The following is a 23,858-nucleotide window of genomic DNA, read 5'->3' as shown; positions in this document are numbered from 1 at the left end:
GATAGCTGGGCAGGCAAAAGCAGTAGATGTCTATGCATCAGCTTTTTTTTTTTGACAAAGTCTCACTCTGTCACCCAGGCTGGAGTGCAGTGGCGTGATCTCAGCTCAATGCAACCTCCGCCTCCTGGGTTCATGCAATTCTGCCTCAGCCTCCTCAGTAGCTGGGACTACAGGCGTGCCACCATAACTGGCTAATTTTTGTAGAGACAGGGTTTCCCCATGTTGGCCAGGCTGATCTCAAACTCCTGACCTCAGGTGATCTACCCGCCTCAGTCTCCCATAGTGCTGGGATTACAGGCGTGAACCACCGCATCCAACCCACACTGAAGTATTAAGTGATACAGAGTATTAATGATACTTGCATACAATATAATGTATGCATGTTATTCTCAAATAATACAGAAAAAATATATAGTGGGGAGAAATGTGGCAAAATGTTTGAAAATAGTGAGTTTGGATAAAGGATGTGTGGGATTTCTTTGTGCTATTCTTGAAACTTTTAAGTTTGTAATTATTTCAAAATGAAGTTCAGAAACAAAACTCAGTGGGAAAGGCAAAAGGAAATGTGCTCCTGTGCTTGCATGTACAAAAGCCTTTTGATGAATTATGTGTGACGAATGAATACTTGTATGTCCTCACTGCTAGATCCAAACCCTCTAGGGGAAGTTCTGAGTGCCAAGGCATGGACTCTATAATGAGTTCTCGCTGTTAGTGTGACAAAGCTCTACTGTGGACTGATAAGACCCTGGGTAAGGTCTATATATTTACTCCTCCTAAGGAGTATAAGTGGGTGGAGATTTCCTCTTGGCTTTTGTGCTTTTCTTTTAACAGTTATTTGGGAAAACATATTTCAGACATAGTGTATATATTTGATGCTTTGTACTCTTTTATTTTTAATTAGCAAATAATAATTGTATATATTCATGGGGTAAAATGTGATGTTTTCATACATGTATACATTGTGTGATGATTAAATCAAGCTAGTTAACATATCTGTCATCTCACATACTTATCATTTTTTTGTGATGGAAACATTTAAAATCCTCTCAGTAATTTTGAAATATACAGTGCATTATTATTTATTATAATCACCATTCTGTGCAATACATTACTAAAGTTTATTCCTCCCCTCTAACTGAAATTTTATATCCTGATCAAACATCTTTCCCTATCACCCCCTGTCCCTAATGCTTTATACTTTTTTTTTTTTTTTTTGAGGCAGGGTTTCACTCTGTCACCCAGCCTGGAGTGCAGTGGCATGATCATGGCTCACTGCAGCCTCAATCTCCTGCCTCAGCCTCCTGAGTAGCCGGGACTAAAGGTGTATGCCATTATGCCCAACTAATTTTTTATTTTTTGTAGAGACAGAATCTCACTGTGTTGCCCAGGCTGGTCTCAAACTCCTGGGCTCAAGTTATCCTCCTGCCTCAGCCTCCGAAAGTGTTAGGATTACAAGCATGAGCTACCATACCCAGCCTCAAATTTTTTTTTTTTTTTTTTTTTGAGACGGAGTTTCGCTCTTGTTACCTAGGCTGGAGTGCAATGGTGCAATCTCGGCCCACCGCAACCTCCGCCTCCTGGGTTCAGGCAATTCTCCTGCCTCAGCCTCCTGAGTAGCTGGGATTACAGGCATGCGCCACCGTGCCTGGCTAATTTTCTGTATTTTTAGTAGAGACGGGGTTTCACCATGTTGACCAGGATGGTCTCAATCTCTTGACCTCGAGGCCCCGCCTCGACCTCCCAAAGTGCTGGGATTACAGGCATGAGCCACTGCGCCTGGCTAATTTTTAATATTCATCTATAGTTTAACAATTTTCTCTCTCAAGTAGCTTACTAACTTGATTTGAAGCCAAACATTACTAACATCACATAGTCATTTCTTATTACAAAAATATTTTAGTATCTAGAAAGATAGTCACTGCAGCATTCTATTAGCAAAAAATTGGGGCCAATCGACAATAGAGTACTGGTTAAATACATTCATGCAATGAAATATTGTGTAGATCACATGAAAGAATGAGGTCGGTTCATAAGACTGGATATAGAATGATCTCTAAGTAAAAGATAAATTAAGCAGCTCTGTATGAATGGATATGAAACTATCTCCAATGTATATTTTTAAAATTCATGTGCAAAATTGTGTATAATACTACTGTGTAAAAAAATTGCTTGAATGAGTAAGTGATGAGTGGACAATTAGCATATGCCTGCTCAGCATATGCCTGGATGCATAGATGCATAGTATTTTCTGGGAAGATACACAGGAAATTGGTAATAGTGGTAGCTTCTGGGAAGATATGCAGGAAATTGGTAATAGGGGACCTATGTGTGGAGACAGTGATCTGAGGCACAAGAATAGAAAGGAAACTCTTTTCACTTATATCTTTTCTTTTCTTTCTGTTTTTTTTTTTTTAGACAGGGTCTCACTCTGTCACCTTAGTAGCAGGGACTACAAGCATGAGCCACTGCATCCGGCTAATTTTTTGTATTGTAGAGATGTAGTCTCGCTATGTTGCTCAAGCTAGTCTTGGACTCCCGGACTCAAGCAATCTCCCTGCCTCAGCCTCTTAAAATGCTGGGATTATAGGCGTGTGCCACCACACCCTGCCTATCTTTTGAGTTTTATATAAAAAATAATGTAGAAGTCAGTGCTCCTTTAGGAGCAGTCCCTTGGGATCCTTTCTTGTCATGTAGGCTTCAGTGAGAGCAAAACTCTGTAGCCAGGAAAATCGTCCTATTAGACTGTGAGTCTTTTGAGCTTGATTGGGCCATGGCTTCTCACCTAGTCCCATCTTTGAATATAGTAGGTGTTTAATAATTGTTTATTGTGTTGAGTTCAACTGAATTTATTTGCAGTGCTTATGGGGTACCTTTACATACATTTTTGCTTGATGGTTTAAATATAGGCTTTTTTTTTTTTTTTGAGATGGAGTCTCAGTCTGTCACCAGGCTGGAGTGCAGTGGCCTGATCTCGGCTCACTACAACTTCTGCCTCCCAGGTTCAAGTGCCTCAGCCTCCTGAGTAGCTGCGTTACAGACACATGCCACCATGCCCAGTTAATTTTTGTATTTTTAGTACAGGCAGAATTTCACCATGCTGGCCAGGATGATCTGCATCTCCTGACCTCGTGATCTGCCTGTCTTGGTCTCGCAGAGTGCTGGGATTACAGGCGTGAGCCACCGCGCCCTGACCTAAATATATGCTTTTTAGCCCCTCATGTGTCTCCATCTTTTCTATCCTTAAGGAAAAAGATAAAACAAATATTTTCTTTCTTATCTAAAGAATTTAGAACTTAGCCAGTCAGTGGATGTAAGTTGTTGCCTCTTTTTTTGGAAGGCATTTTAGTATAATAAGCCAGCATGTACAACATGTTCATGTTGTAACTGAATAGTCCCACCCTTGGCAATTTACACTAAGGAAATAATTATACAGCTCAGAAAACGCTGTGTGTACAAGGATGTTTATTACAGTATTGTTGATAATACTGAAATTTTAGAAACAATCTAAATGATCATTGGTATGTAACTGGTTAATTTTTTTTTTTAAGACAAAGTTTCACTCTTGTAGTTCTGGCTGGAGTGCAGTAGTGGGATCTCCACCCACTGCAACCTTCATCTCCCAGGTTCAAGAGATTCTCCTGCCTCAGCCTCTGGAGTAACTGGCAATACAGGCATGCAATACCACCATGCCCAGCTAATTTTTATATTTTTAGTAGAGACAGGTTTCACCATGTTGGCCAGGCTGTTCTTAAACTCCTGGCTGCAGGTGATCCACCCACCTCAGCCTCCCAAAGTGCTGGGATTACAGGCATGAGCCACGGTGCCCCACCGGTAACTGGTTAATGAAATAATTATATGTCCTTCTAATATGCCATTAGAAATGATTATTTCTATTTCTAACTTGTATTTATGATGAGGAAAAATATCTACAGGATATTGTTAAGTGATAAAAACAGGTTACACAGTAGCATGTGTATGATCCCATTTGTATCAGGTTTTATACAGACATCATTATATGTATGTATACCTAGATGCTGGGAAGAAATTTCATCAAAATATTTTATTTTTTTATCATTTTATTTTATTTTTGTATTTTAGTAGAGACAGGGTTTCACTATGCTGGCCAGGCTGGTCTCGAACTTCTGACCTCAAGTGATCTGCCCGCCTAGGCCTCCAAAAGTGCTGGGATTACAGGTGTGAGCCACCACACCCAGCTATTTTATTTATTTATATATATATATGTTTTTGAGATAGGGTCTCACTCTGTTGCCCAGGCTGGAATGCAGTAGAGCAATCATGACTCACAGCAGCCTTAAACTCCTGGGCTCAAGTGATCCTCCTGCCTCAGCCTCCCCAGTAGCTGGGACTACAGGATCATGCCACCAAGTCTGGCAAATTTTTAAATTTTTATTTTGTAGAAAAATTTTGTAGAAATGGGGTCTATGATACCCAAGCTGATTTGAAACCTCCGGCCTCAAGCTATCCTCCCATTTCAGCCTCCCAAAGTGATGGAATTATAGGCATCAACCACCACACCCAGCCCAAAATATTTTAAGTGTTCATCTCTTCATGTGAAGTGATTTTTAATTTTCTCTCTATTTCTTCATGTTATTTACACTTTTTTCTGGAGTGTTCATTGTAGCATTTTTACCCAAAATGAAACTATTGAAAAAGCATTCAAGTGACTTCTTTAGTTACTGTTTAGTCTCAATAAATATTTGCTGTTGATTGCACCAGAGTATCCTAGAATTACCTCTCCTATTTTTTTGAGCCCCTCCCCCCACCCACCGCACAATCTCTGAATTACCTCTCCTATTTCTATGCATAGAAAATCCTGCAGCCTTTAAAATAGGAGAAAGCAGCCGAGCACGGTGGCTCATGCCTGTAATCCCAGCACTTTGGGAGGTCGAGACAGGCAGATCACGAGGTAAAGAGATCGAGACCATCCTGGCCAACATGGTGAAACCCTGTCTCTACTAAAATACAAAAGTTAGCTGGGCATGGTGGCGAATGCCTGTAGTCCCAGCTGCTTGGGAAGCTGAGGCAGGAGAATTGCTTGAACCTGGGAGGCGGAGGTTGCAGTGAGCCGAGATTGTGCCACTGCACTCCGGCCTGGCACCTGGCAACAGAGCAAGACTCTGTCTCTAAAAATAATAATAATAATAATAAAATAGGAGAAAGCACTGAAGCTAAGTACTTATACTCATCAAAGCTCCTTTTGAAAAATTTAAGCACCAGAAAAAAAAAATCGGAACAGTATTGTCTCTGGAAAGGGTAGGAGTGGTAACTGACAGGGAAGGAGTATGAAGGAACATTTTAGGATGATGGTAATGTTCTGTATCTTTATGAGGGTTGGGTTACAGAGGACAATGTATTTGTCAAAACTCAGCAAATTTACTCTTGTTTTTTGGGATTTGGTTGTTGTTTTTTGTTTTTGTTATTTTTTTGAGTCAGGGTCTCACTCTGTTGCCCAGGCTGGAGCACAGTGGTAGGATCTCAGCTCACTGCAGTCTCTGCCTCCCAGGTTCAAGTGATTCTCCCACCTCAACCTCCTAAGTAGCGGGGAGTACAGGCATGCGCCACCATGCCCAGCTAATTTTTGTATTTTTAGGAGAGACAGGGTTTCACTAGTTTCACTATGTTGGCCAGGCTGGTCTCAAGCTCCTGGCCTCAAGTGATCCACTCGCGTCAGCCTCCCAGAATGCTGGGATAACAGGCATGAGATACCTCACCTGGCCAGCAAATTTACTGTTAAGCTTTGTGCATTTCTCTGTATATCAATTTACATCAAAAGGAGAAAGAATCAAACAAATTTGGCTTTAGTTAGTGATATTGATATCTGGAATTTACTTCAAAATGCACCAAAAATAAGATAGATTAATAAATGGATAAAGGAATGCATAGAGATATAATAATGCAGGCGGTTGTGAGGGCTCATGTCTGTAATCCCAGCACTTTGGGAGGCCAAGGTGGGTGGATTGCTTGAGCCCAGGAGTTCAAGACCAGCCTGGGCAACAGAGTGAGACCCTCATCTCTCGAAAAAAAAGAGAGAGAGAGAGAGATATATATATATAATAAGGCAAATATAGTAAAATGTTAATAATAGAATCTAGGTGGTTTGCATACATGTGTAAGACATTCTTAGAATTTTTGTTTAAAATTTTTCATAACAACATGTTGAGAAAAATATGTCTCAACCATCTATTGATATACTGCATGTATACATATTTTATCCTTATAGATTAAATTCCACATATTTAATTCTGAAAGTTGCTTCCAAGAAAGATTCAGCCTTTTTGTACAGGTAAGCTATACAAAAGCATAGATGTATATATGGCATAACTAGTGAAAGGGCTGTCTGTGTAAGCATGTGAACTATGCAGTTATACAAGGCCCTCCCTTGGTTTAATGCTTTACTCTTTTGAAATTTTTTTTTTTGAGATGAAGTCTTGCACTGTTGCCCAGGTTGGAGTGCAGTGGCTCCATCTTGGCACATTGCAACCTCTGCCTCCTGGGTTTTTTTTTTTTTTTGAGATGGAGTTTTGCTCTTGTTACCCAGGCTAGAGGGCAATGGCGTGATCTCAGCTCACCGCAACGTCCGCCTCCTGGGTTCAGGCAATTCTCCTGCCTCAGCCTCCTGAGTAGCTGGGATTACAGGCACGCGCCACCACGCTCAGCTAATTTTTTGTATTTTTAGTAGAGACAGGGTTTCACCATGTTGACCAGGATGGTCTCGATCTCTTGAACTCGTGATCCACCTGCCTTGGCCTCACAAAGTGCTGGGATTACAGGCATGAGCCACCGCGCCCGGCCTTGCCTCCTGGGTTTAAGCAATTCTCCTGCCTCAGCCTCCTGAATAGCTGAGGCTACAGGCATGCACTACCACGTCCAGCTAATTTTTGTGTTTCAAGTAGAGTTGGAGTTTCACCATGTTGGCCGGGATCGTCTTGACCTTGTGATCCGCCTGCCTTGGCCTCCCAAAGTGCTGGGATTACAGATGTGAGCCACTGCGCCCAGCCTGTTTTGAAATTCTTTTTTTCTTTTTCTTTAAAGACTAAGTCTTGCTCTTGTCCACCAGGCTGAAGTGCAGTAGTGTGATCTTGGCTCAGTGCAACCTCCGCCTCCTGGTTCAAGCAATTCTCCTGCCTCAGTCTTCCAAGTAGCTGCCACCATGTGTAGCTAATTTTTATATTTCAGTAGAGATGGGATTTCACCCTTTTGGCCAGGCTGGTCTTGAACTCCTGACCTCAGGTGATCTGCCCACCTCAGCCTCCCAAAGTGCTGAGATTACAGGCATGAGCCACCATGTCCAACCTTCAAATTCTTAATATTCTTTTAACAAGAAGCCCTGCATTTTAATTTTACTCTGGGCCCTGTAAATTATGTGGCCAGTCCTGATTAGTGAACAATGAAAATATTACTAGCATATATTATATTCTCTCTATGCCAGACACTATGTTAAACATTTTGCATTCATTATCTCATTGAATCTTCAAAGAAAGACTAAAGGGGTATGTAATATTAATATTCCCATTTTACAGCTAAACATATTGAGGCTCAAAGAAGTTAAGCTACTTTTCATTTATTATACCCTCAGTATGCATAGTAGCACAGTATACATAGTATGACCTCAATAAATGTTTACTGAATAAATAATAATAGCAGCTCCCGTTTATTGAGCACCTTCCACGAGCCTAGAATGCCTCAACTGAAAGATGACATGTTCTCCCCAACCCAGACTCCCCAGCTTTTGCATCACTTCCTCATAGCCACATTCCTTGACACCCTAAATGCTTCGTGATAGCATTCATCATAATTGTAGTTAGGTCATGGTTTGTTTAATTCCTGCTCTCCCTTCTAGATTGAAACCTCAGTGAAGACAGTGACTCATTTTCATCCCTTCACCCCTTTAATCCCAGCACCCAGTGCTGTACCTGAAGTGGTATACCTGAAGCATAGCCTGCCTCCTGCCAGTGCTTGATTATATATTTTCTCATTTAATCCTCAACCCTGTGAAGTAAAATTATTACCATCATTTTACATCTGAAGAAACTAAGGTTTAGAGAAGTGAAGTCCCAGTCACCCCATCTTGGGGGGAAGAGTCCCATCATCGTGTGGACCTACATCTGTTTGACCACAAAACCTCTCATCATTTCACTACTGCCCACTGTTATCATGTGACGAACAATCTGCTTGACGTTATTTTCTATCCCTAGCCACCACTTATTCCTTTAATATCTCTTCCAGTTTCTATTTTTGCTATCTGACCTCCAGGCTCTCTAATGAAGCGGAGCCATGCTTTCCAACAAGTAATCATGGCAAGTGATATTATAAACAAACTGGCTGAAGCCAGGATTTTATTTTTTAACCTTGATGAGTGAACCAGCTGGTTCACCTTTAAAAGCAAAGGCTCTAATTTCCTTTTAGTACTGATTCCCCCCTTGTTCTGGGAGATACTCTGAAGCTGCCTCTTGGGTTTTGTAATTGCAAAGCCATCAACAATGTCCAGTTCCAGGTGAAGGCCTGAAATAATTGAGGTAAAACAAATGAAGGCCGAACACAGTGGCTCATGCCTGTAATCCCAGAACTTTGGGAAGTTGAGGCAGGTGGATCGGTTGAGCCCAGAAGTTTGAGACCAGCCTGACCAACATGGCAAAACCACCCATCTCTAATTAAAAACACCCCCCAAAAATTAGCCAGGCATAGTGGTGTGTGCCTGTAGTCCCAGCTATTTGGGAGGCTGAAGCAATGGGATTGCTTGAACCTGGGAGGTGGAGATTGCAGTGGGCCAAGATTGAGCCACTACACACCAGCCTGGGTGACAGAGCAAGACTCTGTTTCAAAACAAAGAAAAAAGAAGTAGATGCTTCAGGCTGCTAATAAAGTATCTTTTAGTAGTTGTCTGCCTCTATATATTGATTTCTTTCTTTCTTTTTTTTTTTTTTCTTTTTTTTTTTTTTTTTGAGACAGAGTCTTGCTCTGTCACCCAGGCTGGAGTGCAGTGATGCAATCTTAGCTCACTGCAACCTCCTGGGTTCAAGCAATTCTCCTGCCTCAGCTTCCCAAGTAGCTGGTATTACAGGCACACACCACCATACCCGGCTAATTTTTGAGTTTTTATTAGAGACAGAATTTCACCATGTTGGCCAGACTGGTCTTGAACTCCTGACCTCAGGTGATCGGTCTGCCTTGGCCTCCAAAAGTGCTGGGATTACAGGTGTGAGCCACCATGCCCGGCTCATTACTGAATATCTTTACGGAGCTGAGAGGGCTATTTTTTGGACACTTATCTGTGAGGGTTGTGGAAGTGGGATGGAGAGGAATGCTGAGAGAGTGTGCAGGCTTGTTTTCTTCAGCCAATGCAGGAGGAGAAGCTGTGAACAAGAAATGGAGGGCACTTGGCCCAGTACTCCATGGCATGGATTGTTGAGTTTCATCTGTGGTGAAAATCCCAGAACTCAGGAATTGAACTAATGACAGATTGTGTTGTATTATGTCTCTGGTAGGGCATAGGACAAGAGAACAGCCTCTGACGATAGAGTTTCCAGAAGCCCTGTGTTTCTGCATTCTGATAATGAGTTTAGACTATGGACCTTTCATAGCAGCCACTGTTAATAGCAGTATAGCTTACCCTATTATATTTTCTGTAAACAAAAGCCAAAACCTGTTAACAGTCACAGTGTAGCCTCAGTTGTGCTCTTGGGTTTATTTTACTTTCTTAGAAGAATATCAAATACTTCTCAAATTCAGTGGTGGAAGCAATGGTAACAGTGCAGGGGAGTGGTGCCCATTGGAGCTACACTCTTACTAGGGTGAGAGAGCAGAACTCTGGCAGATTCAGAAGGTTGTGGCAGAACAGGAGGAACTGTTCCTGAAAACATGAGAACTATATCAGAAATACAGGAGGAAGAAGAGGTTGTTACCTCTAGGAAATGTGCCATGAGGGCTTAAGTCATAATTTGAACACTGAAAGTATGATTTCAATATCCAAAATATATAAGGAACTCAAACAACTCAATAGCAAGAAAACAACCCAATTAAAACATGGCAAAGGACCTAAACAGATATTTCTCAGAAGAAGACATACAAATGGTCAATAGGTATAGGAAAAAATGTTCAGCATCACTAATCATCAGAAGAATGCCAATTAAAACCACAGGGAAATATTGCCTCTCACCTGTTAGAATGGCTGTCATCAAAAAGATGAATGGTTACAAGTGTTAGAGAGGATGTGGAGAAAAGGGCACCCTTGTATATTGTTAGTGGGAAGGCAAATTAGCATAGCCATTATGGAAAACAGTAAGAAGTTTCCTCGAAGAACTAAAAATATAACTACCATGTGATCAAGCAATCCTACTTCTGGGAATACATCCAAAGGAATTGAAAGCATTTCATGAAAGAGATATCTGCATTCCCATGCTCATTATTCACATTATTCACAATAATTGTGCTGAATTATTCAGTATTACTCACAATAGAATCAATCTTGTCCAACAATAGATGAATGGATAAAGAAAATGTGCTTGTATACACAACAGCCTTTGAAAAGAAAGAAATACTGCCATTTGCAACATGGATGAACCTAGAGGACTTTGTTTTATTTTTATTTTTTTTTAATTTGAGACGGATTCTCACTCTGTTGCCAGGCTGGAGTGCAGTAGTGCAATCTCGGCTCACTGCAGCCTTTGCCTCCCAGGTTTAAGTGATTCTCCTGCCTCAGCCTCCCAAGTAGCAGGGACTACAGGTGCCCACCACCTGGCTAAAAATTAGCCGTGCCTGGCTAATTTTTGTATTTTTAGTAGAGATGGGGTTTCACCATGTTGACCAGGATGGTCTTGCTCTCTTGACCTTGTGATCTACCCGCCTCGGCCTCCCAAAGTGCTGGGATTACAGGTGTGAGCCACCTCACTCAGCCGAGGACATTATTTTAAGTGAAATAAACCAGGCACGGAAAGGCAAATATTGCATGATCTGACTTTTATGTGGAATCACATAGCAGTAGACAGTAGAGTGGTGATTAACTCATAGTGGTAGACAGACAGTAGGATGGTGGTTAACAGAGGGTTGGTTGTGGGAGAGGGAAAAGGGAGATGTTGGTCAAAGGGTAGAACGTTTTGCTTAGACAGGAGGAATAAGTTTTTAAGATCTATTGCACAACATGGCGACTATAATTAAGAATAATGTAATGTATATTTCAAAATTGCTAAGAAAATAAATTTTAAATATTCACACCACAAAAAATGATGAATATGTGAAGTGATAGATGTGTTAATTAGCTTGATTTAATCATTTGATAAAGTATATATCACACTGTACCCCACAAATATAGGTAATTGTTATTTGTCAACTAAAAATTTTTAAAAATTAAGGCCGGATGCAGTGGCTCACACCTGTTATCCCAGCACTTTGGGAAGCAGAGGCAGGTGGATCACTTGAGCCCAGGAGTTTGAGACCACCTCATGTCTATGAAAAATAAAATAATTAGCCTGGCCTGGTGGCACACACCTGTAGTTTCAGCTACTCAGGAGGCTGAGCTGGGAGGATCACTTGAGCCCAGGAAACTGAGGCTGCAGTGAGCCGTGTTCGTGCCACTGCACCATAGCCTGGGTGACAGAGTGGGACCGTGTCTCAAAAAAAAGGAGGGTCTGATCTTATTTTGTGGTCACTGGCTAGTGAGATATGATGTATAATTGAATCACTGTATATGAGAGCCAGTCATGACTCTCAATGATTCTCACTTTCTGGTATTAATGTCTTTATGTCGTCTTCTTCCACAATGAATTAGGGCTAGTCTATGTGAACAAGAGTATGGCTGAGGTTATGGGAGGTGACTTCTGCTACTTCCGCCTTAGTCTCTTGGATTGCTTGTTCTGGGGGAGGCCAGCAATCATCTCATGAGGACTCCCCAACAACTTTGTAGAGAGACCATCTAGAAGAAGAACTGCAGCCTCCATGAGTATCCAGCACAGACTTAGCTGTGTGAGTAAGCCATTGGAAGTGGATCTTCCAGCCCCATTCAACCCTTCAAATGACTGCAGCCTTGGCTGACATCTGACTGAACCCCATGAAAAACCCCTAACTAGAACTGCCCAGTCAAGTGGCTCCCAAATTCCTGACCTGTAGAAACCGTGAGAGATAATAAATGTTTACATTTAAGTTAAGCCACTAAGTTTGAGGATAATGTAATATGCAGCAATAGATAATTAAAACGCTATAGATTCTACAGAATAAATGTCTATATAAAACTGCCTTTGGGAGGCCAAGGGGAGCAGATCACCTGAAGTCAGGAGTTCAAGACCAGCCTGACCAATATGGTGAAACCCCGTCTCTACTAAAAATAGACAAATTAGCCAGTTATGGTGGTGCACGCTCGTAATCCCAGCTCCTCAGAAGGCTGAGGCAGGGGAATCACTTGAACCTGGGAGGCAGAGGTGTCATTGAGCTGAGACGTGCAATTGCACTCCAACCTGGGCAACGAGAATGAAACACTGTCCAAAAAAAAACCAAAACAACAAACAAAAAAAACCTGCCTAAACAGGTCAGGAAGGTCTTCAGTAAAAAAAGGGGACATGAGTTGAGTCTTTAGAGATTACTAGGAGTTTGCAGGTATGGATTTAGGGTGGAGAAAAGGGAGTCATTTCCGGCTGAAGGAACAGTTTGACCACAGTAGAAGGGCATGGCCTATTTGAAAAACAGCAATTAATTTAGCATGACTCGGATGCAGTGTGTTTACAGAATGAGGCAGAGATTAGAACATCAGACAGGAGTCAGCTGACTAAGGACGTTATATGCCATGCCCATGTGTTTTTCTTTTTCTTTTTTTTGTTTTGAGACGGAGTCTTGCTCTGTCACCCAGGCTGCAGTGCTATGACGAAATCTTGGCTCACTGCAACCTCCACCTCCTGGGTTCAAGCAGTTTTCCTGCCTCAGCCTCCCAAGTAGCTGGAACTACAGGTGCACACCACCATGCCCAGATCCTTTTTGTATTTATAGTAGAGACAGGGTTTCACCATGTTGGCCAGGCTGGTCTTGAACTCCTGACCTTGTGATCCATCCACCTTGGCCTCCCAAAGTGCTGGGATTACAGGCGTGAGCCACCATGCCTAGCCATGTTTGTTGTTCTATCCTGAAGGCAATAGGGAGCCACTGAAGTATTTTATATTTTTTTGAGGCAGAGTCTCACTCTGTGGGCCTAGGCTGGAGTGCAATGCCTTGATCTCAGCTCACTGCAACCCCTATCTCCCAGGTTCAAGTGATTCTTCTGCCTCAGGCTCCCCAGTAGCTGGAATTACAGGTACCCACCACCACACCCAAATAATTTTTGTATTTTTAGTAGAGATGGGGTTTCATTTTGCTGGCCAGGCTGGTCTTGAACTCCTGACCTCAACTGATCCATCCACCTTGGCCTCCCAAAGCACTGGGATTACAGGCATGAACCACTGCGCCCAACGCATTGAAGAATGTTAAAGCAGAAAACTGACATAATCAATTGTACATTTTAGAATGGTGGCCAAATGGAAGATGGATTAGAGGTAAGAGGTTACAACCAAATAGAAGCAGTGAGAGTAAGTTGAAGACTACCTTTTTTTTTTAAAACTGAGTTTTGCTCTTGTTGCCCAGGCAGGAGTGCAATGGTGCCATCTCAGCCCACTGCAACCCCACCTCCTGGGTTCAAATGATTTTCCTGCCTCAGCCTCCCAAGTAGCTGGGATGACAGGCATGTGCCACCACGCCCAGCTAATTTTGTATTTTTAGCAGAAGCGGGGTTTCTCCATGATGGTCAGGCTGGTCTCAAACTCCTGAGCTCAGGTGATCTGGCTGCCTCGGCCTCCCAAAGTGCTGGGATTACAGGTGTGAGCCACCGGCGCCTGGCCTTGAAGACTACCTTTTAAGATCTTCCACTTATGTTGAAGATTCAACCTGCACCAGAAGCTAGTGACTAATTCAATGTAGAGATTGAAGAAATGACACAAGTCTAAAAAAGGACTTCCCTCTTCCCCAAAAGCTTTTCCTCTATTTTTTTTTTTTTTTTTTGAGGCAGAGTCTTGCTCTGTCCCCAGGCTGGAGTGCAGTGGCATGATCTCAGCTCACTGCAACCTCTGCCTCCCGGGTTCAAGCGATTCTCCTGCCTCAGCCTTCCAAATAGCTGGGACTACAGGTACACAGCACCACACCCAGCTAATTTTTGTATTTTTAGTAGAGATGGGGTTTCACCATGTTGGACAAGATGGTTTTGATCTCCTGACCTCATCTTCTGCCCACCTCAGCCTCCCAAAGTGCTGGGATTACAAGTGTGAGCCACAATGCCCAGCCTTTCCTCTAATTTCTTAAGGTGTAACTCTCATTTCTGTATCAGTAATTAAATGTTTTTTCAAATTAAATTTTGCTTTTGTTTATTTACCTATTTTCCAGTAAATTTGTGTCCATTCATTGTCTGATAATTCCATCTTGGTTTTCCTGTTTCCTCCTCCTGTTCCTCTTGTGAACAAAACCTTTCCTTTTATTGAATATGTAACAGATGGGGCAGGAGTTCTTAATTTCCTTTATTGAGTATTGTACAGGCATGGCACAGTTCTTGATTTCATTGTCAATAGCCATCTACTTCTTCGAAATTGTTTTTCAGCTAATAGAGTGATTTTTATCCCTAACGCCTAATTATGACCAAGGACCTAACACTCTTAAGAGTTCGAATTCAGCCAATTCACTTGATTTGAGCTGATTTACTTACCCGGGAACTACGTATTTAGAAATATCATGTAGATGAGTGCAGTATCCATAGCATTAGTATTTCAAGAATTAAAGAAAAAGTAACAACATGCAAGTAATATAATTTTGTAATCACGTTAGGAAGAAGAATCATTGCAGTAAATGTACTAAAATGCCAGACTTTGAACAGCACTTTTTTCCTGTGGTTGTTTTAAAACTATGTCTATCTCAGTAAAAAATTAATATCAGTGAAATTAATGTCATCTTATTTGTGGCCGTAACTGTGATTTTTAAAAAGTAAACACTTAATTTTTGTCAGCACAAAAGCCCAAGAAAAGTAATGTTAAAAATAAGTAAATGGAGCTGAGTATTTTTACCAGAGTGCTTAGTGGGAAGAACTCAAGCATAAAGAAACACTGCTTAATGTACTTAACTTTTTCAGCATTTAAACGATGAAAATAGAGGCTTAATAAAAAGTTTCTAGGGTGTAAAATGTCTAATGAATATTTTAAATGTACCTTTGGGCCGGGTGCAGTGGCTCATGCCTGTAATCCCAGCACTTTGGGAGGCCAAGGCGGGTGGATCACGAGGTCATGAGATCGAAAACCATCCTGGTCAAAATGGTGAAACCCCGTCTCTACTAAAGATACAAAAAATTAGCTGGGCATGGTGGCGCGTGCCTGTAATCCCAGCTACTTGGGAGGCTGAGGCAGGAGAATTGCCTGAACCCAGGAGGCGGAGGTTGCAGTGAGCTGAGATCGCGCCATTGGACTCCAGCCTGGGTAACGAGTAAAACTCCGTCTCAAAAAATAAAATAAAATAAATAAATGTATAAATATATCTTTTTATAAAACAGTTTTATAGCGTAATTAAAGGTAAAATTGTAAAATCCAAGGTAGCAGATTTTTTTTCTAAGGAGAAAACTTTTTCTCTGATTACATAATTGAAAAATGCCTGTTTTTAAAAATTCAGTTAATACATAAAAGCAGAAAATAAATTACATAAACCTCACTAGCCACAGATAAGTGTTGTTAGCACTTTATGAACTTGCTCCCAGCTGTCTCTTCATCCATATATTTTTGTAGGCATATGTATGCACAGGATTTGACTTACACAGATTCATATTCTACATACTGTTCTGTAAACTGATCCTTTAATTTTGTAACACATTGAGAACATCTTTCCACATCTATAAATATAAATCTATTCTAGCTTTCTAAACGGATGCATAGTATCACACTATATAAATAGACATGGTGAACATCCCTGTTATATTTCTTTTCTTCTTTTAATTTATTTATTCAAATAAAATATGGCTTAGAGCCCACAGTCTGAAGATGGATAAGAATTATTTCTGGGATTTCTTTCTGTACTGCAGTGAAGTATACAAGATCTCTAGGGTTTGGGTGGTTGAATGGTTCTGGGTCACTGAAATGGGATGATGCTGTTGATTCACCTTTGTCTGACCAGACACAGCTGTCACCAGCACTCTTTGCTGTTTCCAGGGTCTCAGTGCTTAGTGACCTGTCTCCCAGGCATCCTGCAGTCATCCCTGCTTGAGTCCTGTCCTCTGTTGCAAGCTTCAGGAGAGGAAGGCACTTGGAAATCTTAAAAATCCCTGGCCAGAAGTGGTGGCTCACACCTATAATCCAGCACTTTGGGAGACTGAGGCAGGCAGATCACCTGAAGTCAGGAGTTCAAGACCAGCCTAGCCAACATGGCAAAACCTGTCTCTACTAAAAATACAAAAAGTTAGCCAGGCATGGTGGCACATGCCTGTAATCCCAACTACTTTGGAGGCTGAGGCACAAGAATTGCTTGAACCTGGTGGGGAGCAGAAATCACGACACTGCCCTCCAGCTTGGGTGACAGGGTAAGACCCTAACTCAAAAAAAAAAAAATTCCACAACCCTTCCCAGACTCAGTGCAATTCATCCTTGCCTTTACGTTAGCAAAGAGTTCTTAGAAAACAAAGGCCTATTAATTCTGTAGGTCAAGGGAAAGGTAAAACTCTAGCCCAGGCTAGTCTCAGGAGATTGGAAGAAGGGGAACTGCTGCTCAATCTTTCCAGATAAACCTGTATCAGAGAACTAGACAGTTGACTTTGGGGGTGTTTCGTAACCTCCTTAAACCTCAAATTCCTTATCTGTAAGATAGCAACAAATAATAACTCTATCCTGCCAGCTGTAGATGCCAAAAAACTCAGTTACTTGGCCTAAGTAAAGAATGTCTCTCATTCTGTCACCTGCAAGCCATCACATTCTGCCTGTTGAACCTTCAAAGAGATCCAGAATCTGACCTCGTCTCCCCACCTCCACTGCTTGCACCTTGGTCCCTCATGTCTTACCTGGACCTTTTCAATAGCCTCCTAACCAGTCTCTTTGTGGTCACTTTTCAAGGCAATAGTGCATGACTTTTTAAAATGCACGATGCTTTCTTTACATTTAACTTGGAGAAAAAAGCAAAATTCTTAGATTAGCCTAGAAAGCCCTCTGTATGAATTAGCCCGACTTCTCCGACCTCAGGCCCAACCATTCTCTTATTCAGTCATCTACCCTTGCCAGACATGTCAAGCTCCTCACACTTGCTGTTTTCTTGGCCACCAGCTGTTTTCAAGGCTAATGGTTGTCTCCTTTCAGGTATCTGCTCAAACCATTACCTTTATCAGTGTCCCCATACCCTGCTTCATTTTTCTCCCCAACACTCTTCCTTGACACATTGTATGTTTACTTATTTTTTAATTATTTGCCTCTTTTTTTGAGAGAGAGAGAGTCTTGCTCTGTTGCCTAGGAAGGAGTACAGTGGTACAATCTCAGCTTACTGCAACCTCCACCTCTTGGGTTCAAGTTATTCTTGTGCCTCAGCCTCCTGAGCATCTGGGATTACAGGTGTGTACCACCAGACCCAGCTAAGTTTTGTATTTTTAGTAGAGTCGGGTTTCACCATGTTGGCCAGGGCTGGTCTTGAGTTCCTGACCTCAAGTGATCCACCCACCTTGGCCTTTCAAAGTGCTGGCATTACTGGTGTGAGCACAGTACCTGGGCTTATTATTTGTCTCTTAACGCTGGAATGTAAGCCTGTTGAAGGAGAAGACTTATGCTGTAAGTAGTGCCTGGCACACATTAGGGGGCTCAATAAATATTTGCCAAATGAATGAATGGAAAATAATAACCCCTATCTTTCAGAGTTGGGATGAGGATTCATTGAGATAATGTAGTGCCTAGCAAATAGTAAGGACTATGTAAATATTGATTACTATTGCATATGATTATTATGTTTAAGCTAGGCTTTGAAGAATATATTCTTTAAAAGGGCATTCCAGCAAAGAGACTGATTGAAGCAGAAGCCTAGAAGTAGGAAGTACCCCATGGGTAGGTGTGAACTGCATTAAGAGTGTACGAGAAAACTAGTTATTGGCAAGAGATAGCTGGAAATAGAGTGACAGAGAAGAATGTGGAGGAAATTGAATTTGAAGCTCAAAAATCTAGGTTTTTTAATCCTAACAGTAGGGAACCATCTGGGATTTTCAGCAGAGGAAGATATGATAAGAAATTGTTTCTTGGGTTTTTTTGTTTGTTTGTTTTGATATGGAGTCTTGCTCTGTCACCCAGGCTGGAATGTAATAGCACCATCTGGGCTCACTGCAACCTCTGCCTCTTGGATTCAAGCAATTCTCCTGCCTCAGCCTCCTGAGTAGCTGGGATTACAGGTGCCAACCACCACGCCCAACTAATTTTTGTATTTTTAGTGGAGACGAGGTTTCACCATGTTGGCTAGATTGGTCTCAAATTCCGGACCTCAAGTGATCCACCTGTTTTGCCTCCCAAAGTGCTGGGATTACAAGCGTGAGCCACTGTGCCCGGCCAGATCTTGGTTTTTGAACTTCTTCTGTGGTGATAATTGGTTATCCTGTGTTGCAAAGTTGCATTTTCTAGCCTGTAGGGAATAGATTTGTTAATCAGAGAAAACAATTAGTTAAAGAAATGTTCGGGGTTTGTTTTTTTGTTTTTTGAGAAAAGGTTTCACTCTGTCACCCAGGCTGGAGTACAGTGGCACCACCGTGGCACACTGCAGCCTTGACCTCCTGGCCACAAGTGATTCTTCCACCTCAGCCTCCCGGGTAGCTGGAACTAAAGGCATGTGCCACCACACTCAGCTTCTTTAAGAAACGTTGATGGACTTTTTTGAGTAGAAGCTGATGGGCCCTTGCCTACGACCTTATCTATAACCTTTCTTTTTGTGGAAGCATCAGACAAGCCCTGTGGGGATGGGTGGGGCCTGGGAAAACCTGAGAGAGCCTTGTGATTCACTTTTAGTGAATCTGCACTACCTGGGGTTCTACTTCAGTTATTTCCTCTTTCAAGATTTGTGTTTGCTGAACTTTTGGTTTAAGTCTATTTCAGAACTTGATGGTGTTTTATGCTTTGGTTTTCCATTTCACATACAATGTCTAAACATATCTCTCTCCAATATATACCCCATTTTCAGTATAAAGTCTTGCTATTTGAAGTGTAGTCCTGGGACCAGCTACATTATCTTTTTTTTTTTTTTTTTTTTTTTTTTTGAGACAGAGTCATTCAGAGTCATTTTGAGACTCTGTCATTCAGACTGGAATGCAGTAGCATGATCTCAATTCACTGCAACCTCCACCTTCCACGTTCAAGCAATTCTCCTGTCTCAGCCTCCCGAGAGCTGAGATTACAGACATATAACACTACGCCCGGCTAATTTTTGTATTTTTAGTAGAGATGGGATTTCACCATATTGGTCTGGCTGGTCTCGAACTCCAGACCTCAGGTGATCCACACCTGCCTTTGGCCTCCCCACTTTGGCCTCCTAAAGTTCTGGGATTACAGGTGTGAGCCACCATGCATGGCTGGGACCAGCTGCATTATCATCACTTGGGAGCTTGTTAGAAGTACAGAATTCTCAGGACCCATTCAGTCCCACTGAATTAGCAAGTGCATTTATAAAGATCCCCAGTGATGTGTGTGCACTTAAGGATTAAGAAGCACTCCTCTTAAGCATCTCTTAACCATTGACTCCTCCAGTCTCCCTCAAGAGCCCCTTAGCACCTCTAATACTCTAAAGAAACTTTCTGAACAAGTTCTTTAGCCACCCTCTCCAACTAGAAAGTTTTCTACACTCTACTTTCTGTATAGAAAATTTGGGCCGGGCATGGTGGCTCATGTCTGTAATCCTAGCACTTTGGGAGGCCAAAGTGGATGGATCACCTGAGATTAGGAGTTTGAGAGCAGACTGACCAACATAGTGAAACCCCATCTCTACTAAAAATACAAAATTAGCCAGATGTGGTGGTGCATACCTGTAATCCCAGCTCCTCTGGGATTCAAGGCTTCAAAAGCAGGAAGCTAAAAGCAGGAGAATTGCTTAAACCCAGGAGGTAGAGGTTGCAGTGAGCCAAGATCGTGCCATTGCACTCCAACCAGGGCAGCAAGAGGGAAACACCATCTCAAACCAAATAAATAAATAAATGTATAGAAAATTTGAAGCCCAATAGCTCAGGATGTTTCTCAAGGTACAGTCTTCAGATCACCTGCATTTGAATAACTTAGAGAGTATATTAAAAGGGTGCAGTTTCCTATACCCACCTTGCATCTGCTGAATATGACGTTTTTGAAGGGGCCTGCAAACCACTTTTTAAACTAACACCTGATATATATCAATGGTCAAAGAATCATTAGAAAACTTCTGGCTGCAGAAACAAATGCAGTCCCTGACCTTATTACCTACCCTTCCAGTGCTAACCCCACTCTCTCATCCTGTCCTGCAGACAGTTGTTTGAAATACAGTAATTTAACTATGACCATATTGTTAGTGCTTTTTGTGAAAGATCCCACACAAATGCTGTTCTGGTATCTCTTTTTCAAATGGATGCAAATAGCATTCTAGAATTTTATTTTTAATTAGTTATCAGTCACTAATATAAGCATTCCTATCTAACAATAAAATGTTTATTTTTCTGCTTTTTAGTATTTTCTTATAAAATGAAAAATAATGTTTTTCTTATGTTTAATGCTTTTTTATGTCATCGTGTTCGCTTTCACCCGTATCTGTTTCCCCCTGCCCCCCGAGACAGAGTCTTGCTCTGTCACCCAGGCTGGAGTGCAGTGGCATGATCTCAGCTTACTGCAACCTCTACCGCATGGGCTCAAGCAATTCTCCTGCCTCGGCCTCCTGAGTAGCTGGGATTATAGGTGTGTGCCATCACGCCCAGCTAATTTTTTTGTATTTTTAGTAGAGACGGGCTTTCACCATATTGGCCAGACTGGTCTTGAACTCCTGACCTTGTGATCTGCTTGCCTCAGCCTCCCAAAGTGCTGGGACCCCAGGCTTGAGCCACCATGCCTGGCCAGCCAGTTTTGTGGTCAATCCTATTGGAAAGCTACCTGGGAAGCAGGAGGGGGAATGGAAGATGTATTATTCATTAGTTTGTGATATTATATAGCTAAATTTGACATTATTATATCATTCTTCTGGGCCTAGGAGGTGAGGGGCAGTGACAAGTGCCTGCAGCTTACTGGTTAGCCTTTTCTTTTTTTGAGATAGAGTTTCCCTCTTGTTGCTTAAGCTGGAGTGCAATGTGCAATCTTGGCCCACTGCGACCTCAACCTCCCGGGTTCAAGTGATTCTCCTGCTTCATCCTCCCAAGTAGCTGGAACTACAAGTGCCTGCCACCATGTCTGGCTAAAAGTCAGCTTTTTTTTTGAAATGGAGTTTCACTTGTGCTGCCCAGTCTTGAGTGCAATGAAGCGATCCTGGGTTACTGCAGCCTCCGCCTCCCGGGTTCAAGTGATTCTCCTGCCTCAATCTCCCGAGTAGCTGGGATTACAGGCATGCACCACCACACCCAGCTAATTCTTTTTATTTTTAGTAGAGATGGTTTTCACCATGTTGGCCAGGCTCGTCTTGAAATCTTGATCTCAAGTGATTCGCCAGCCTTGGCCTCCCAAAGTGCCGGGATTACAGGCGTGAGCTGGCCCAGCCTTTTTTTTATCGTGAGTAATTACATCAAGGACTCCCACTGCTGACATGAAAGTCAGGAAGAATGGCTGAAAGCTTGTCATATAGCTATTAGTTAAGAAATTAAATTACATAGTTTGAATCCACATTAATAGATATTAAATGTTAAAGTAATGAAATGACATATCTTGCAAATTAAATTAAATGAAGTTCTAATCTTAATGAAGAAGAATCAAAAGGGAGAGAGAATAGAATGCATCCAAGATTTCTTCATTCACCCCCAAGAGTGTTGTTTTAAACTAAAAAATTCTTCTCTCAAAAAATTAGAAAGTTAAAAAACAAGTCTTTTCTCTCTCGAAGAGGTTCAAGGCTTCAAAAGCATTCTTTATACTTTGTTATGCCAGCCAAGGTTGAAAAAAAAAGAAAAAAGCGTTCTTTAATGTGTCCTTCTTCATTTATCCTTTCTGAACCCCCAGCAAGATATAATCTTGTCTTTTTAGATGCTCTATAATGCTTCCTTCCTTTTAAATTCTAAATTTTAAATTTAGAATTAAATTTTAAATTTAAATTTAAATTTTTTTAAATTTTAGTTATCTTACAGTTCCTTAATTCGTGGTCATATCTGGGCCTCCCCTTCTTAGGTATGCTTCCTTGGCCAGTTGTAAATTCCCTTAGGCAGAAACTGTGCATTTTCTTTTTGTGCCTATCAACAAGTATTTATAGGATTCTCCATGTTCAGCATAGTGAGGCATGCAAAGCATAAATTATAAAACAATTTAACTGGAAAGAAAAACCTTACCATGTAAAAGAAGTTACTGTGCAGTTATATAAGTGTATGATTAATGGAGATATTAGTCCTGATCCAATACAGTTCTTTCCTGGGGGGTTCAAAACCACTGAAGATGTGCATAGGTGCCTGGGCCCTCAACTCTAAGAAATGTAGCCATGGAATGTGCAGTAAAAGTCCCAGTGATCTGAAGAAAGTAGATGCTCCCCGCAGAGCTGTGTATATTCAAACAGAAAATGAGGTCAGTGAATATCTCCAAGCCATAAAGATAAACCAAAGGCCAAGCTTCTTCATCGGAGTCCATGATTTCCAGGATTTATATATGCTTCGAGGAGGGAGGGACATGAGAATATTGGTCATTACATGAGACAGGCAGATGAAGCCAATGCCAAATTTAATTTGATTTAGGAAATTCAAATTAAAATAAAGAAGGAGGCTGGGCATGGGGTCTTGTGCCTGTAATCCCAGCACTTTGGGAGATCAAAGGAGAAGGATTGCTCGAGCCCAGGAATTTGAGACCAGCCTGGGCAACATAGGGAGACTCCCATCGCTACAAAAAAAGTTGTTTTTTTTAATTTAGATGGGTGTGATGGCACATGGCTATAGTTTCAGCTACTTGGGAGACTGAGGCAGGAGGATCACTTGAGCCCTGGAGGTCCAGGCTGTAGTAAGTCATGACTGCACTCCAGCCTGGGTGATGGAATGAGATCTAACAGAAAAAGAAAAATAAAAAAGAGAGAAAAGAAAGGCTTTATGAATAAAATGGGGCTTGAATGAATCAAAGAGATAAGGAGAGAGAAAAGTATAAGAAATAAGTAAGGCCAGGTGTGATTACAGATTACACCTGAAATCCCAGCACTTTGAGAGGCTGAGGCAAGAAGATCACTTGAGCCCAGGAGTTTGAGACCAACCTGGGCAACAAAGTGAGATCCAATCTCTACTAAAAAATAAAAATAAAAGTGAATGACTAAAGCCTTGAGATAGGAAGGATCACACATGGTCATTGGAGCACTGGAGAGAGGAGGAAAAGCATCAGGGAGGACTAGGATGGGAAGTTAAGTCAGATAGGATAGAACTAGGATATGGTGAGCCTTGAATCTGGGGAAAAGGAATTTAATTTGATGGCAATGGGAATGGATTGGTAATTAAGGAAAATTAGAACATGTTTAATGTGGCTAAGGATGTGAGAACCTGTTATTAGGAAGACTGACTTTTTGAATTGATGCATTAATTTGGACCTCAATAGATACAATGGTGGGACCAGCAATGGAGAAGAGACAGAAGGAATAGAAATGAGAGCTGTTAAATGGGAAAACTTACAGATTTTGATGGATATGGAAAGTAGAAAAGTTCTTCAAAGTTTCCTTTCTTGCTAAAGAAT

The 23,858-nt window shown here is 41.6% G+C and overlaps 1 protein-coding gene across 2 annotated transcripts in view; it reads left to right on the top strand.

Moving 5' to 3' along the window:
* LOC144579547 (uncharacterized) overlaps positions 1–23,858 on the top strand; it is a 38,669-nt gene that overhangs the window by 10,424 nt on the left and 4,387 nt on the right. The window contains exons 3-4 of one of the 2 annotated variants that reach the window (XM_078351283.1): positions 6,242–6,304; positions 7,862–10,556. The exons of the other annotated variant lie outside the window; for it this stretch is intronic. The gene's annotated coding sequence lies outside the window, so the exon portion shown is untranslated. Of the gene's footprint in view, positions 1–6,241; positions 6,305–7,861; positions 10,557–23,858 lie in introns of those variants that run through there. 2 annotated transcript variants of the gene reach the window in all.

The sequence above is a fragment of the Callithrix jacchus genome, chromosome 15, assembly GCF_049354715.1.
Source record: "Callithrix jacchus isolate 240 chromosome 15, calJac240_pri, whole genome shotgun sequence".
Lineage (NCBI taxonomy): Eukaryota > Metazoa > Chordata > Mammalia > Primates > Cebidae > Callithrix > Callithrix jacchus.
Note: the sequence above shows the minus strand (reverse complement) of the source record. Positions and strands in the feature narration are given on the sequence as shown.